Here is a 1,892-nt window from a genome sequence, read left to right as displayed (position 1 = left end):
TAATTATTTTTTTATTAATTATTAATATATATTACTACAATACTCTACTATACTAACCATACTACTACACACATTTATATATACTACTACTACTATTCTAAAAAAAAAAAACAAATTTAAAATAAAAATTTAAAAAACAAAACAAAAAAATTTTTAAAATGAAAATTTTGTAAATAAAAATAAATTAAAAAAAAGATGTCTACAACCGTGGGTTCCCAAGCGGTCACCCATTAAGTACTAACCACGCCTGACGTTGCTTGACTTCGGTGTTGGGACAAAACCCGGGTTATTTTCAACGTAGTATGTCGTAGACAACAGTGTCGAAAATAGAATTTAATATAATATTAATATTTTATTATTATTAACTACCTACATACTACAACTACTATTTACTACTACTACTAACTACTACTAATACCTACTGTACTAACTACTATACACTACTCCCTATTTAACTACTATACTCCCAACTACTCTTTTAATATAAAAAACAAAATTTAAATAACAATTTAAAAAAACAAACAAATAAAATTTTTTAAAAATGTTAATTAAAATTGATGAAAAAAGAAAATTAAAAAAAAAAAGATGTCTACAACACGGGGGGTTCCCAAGCGGTCACCATTTAAGTACTAACCACGCCTGACGTTGCTTTGACTTCGGTGATTGACAAAACCCGGTATTTTTCAACGTAGTATGGTCGTAGACAACAAGTGTCAAAAAATAGAATTTAAATATAATATTCTATTATTATTATATACTACTAATATTATACTACACTATATACTACTACTACTATTTAACTACTACTACTACTACTACGACTACTACTCACTCTACTACACTACACTACTTTTACTTAAAAAAACAAAAATTTAATATAACATTTTAAAAAACAAACAAATAATTTTAAAATTTTAAATAAAATGAAAATAGATAAATTTAATTTTAAATTTTAAAAAAAGTCAAACAAAGTGGGGTTCCAAGGTCACCATTAAGTACAAACCCAAACGCCTGACGTTGCTTGACTTCGGTGATTGACAGAACCGGTATTTTCAACGTAGTATGGTCGTGGGACAACAAGTGTCGAAAATAGAATTAATATAATATTTATTATTATTATTACTACTACTACTATATACTACTACTACTACTACTACCAAATACTACTACTACTACTCCCTTACAAACTACTACTATCTACTACTACTACTACTACACTATTACTATTACTACTACTACTACTACTAACAACTACTACTTTTACTGCTATAAAAAAAAATTTAATTAACAATTAAAAAACACAAACAAATGAATCATTTAAAAATGTATAAAAATTGTTAAAATGATGAATTTAATTTTTTAAAAAACTTTTAAAAAAAAAGATGTCTACAACACGTGGGGTTCCCAAGCGGTCACCCATTTAAGTACTAACCACGCCTGACGTTGCTTGACTTCGGTGATCGGACGAGAACCGGTATTTTCAACGTTAGTTGGTCGTAGACAACAAGTGTCGAAAATAGAATTTAAATTAATTTTTAAATATTATTATTATTATTATATACTATACTACTATACTTTTTACAATATACATCACTCCTATTACTAAATAATACTATATACAATACTATAAAATATATAATATAAAAAAATTCCCCAAATAATTATATAAACTACCTATTTACTACTAATTTACTAAACAAAAATACAAAAATATATATACAAAATATTTTTTATATATACTAAAATAATACTACACTACTTATAAACTATACTATACTACTATACTATACTATACTTTTCCTTAATATAAAAAACAAAAATTTAAAATAACAATTTAAAAAAAAAAACAAAAAAAAATTATTAAAAATTTATAAATTGTGAAATAGAAAAAT

At 24.5% G+C, this 1,892-nt stretch overlaps 1 pseudogene; it reads right to left on the bottom strand.

Annotated features, from left to right (window-relative positions):
* Window positions 1–1,383: 1,383 nt before the first annotated feature.
* On the bottom strand, window positions 1,384–1,502 carry LOC144961686 (5S ribosomal RNA; annotated as a pseudogene).
* Between the last annotated feature and the right edge of the window lie 390 nt (window positions 1,503–1,892).

The sequence above is a fragment of the Berghia stephanieae genome, unplaced genomic scaffold (assembly GCF_034508935.2).
Source record: "Berghia stephanieae isolate SIO BIC M18660-M18661 unplaced genomic scaffold, UCSD_Bste_1.3 scaffold3594, whole genome shotgun sequence".
Classification (NCBI taxonomy): domain Eukaryota; kingdom Metazoa; phylum Mollusca; class Gastropoda; order Nudibranchia; family Aeolidiidae; genus Berghia; species Berghia stephanieae.
Note: the sequence above shows the minus strand (reverse complement) of the source record. Positions and strands in the feature narration are given on the sequence as shown.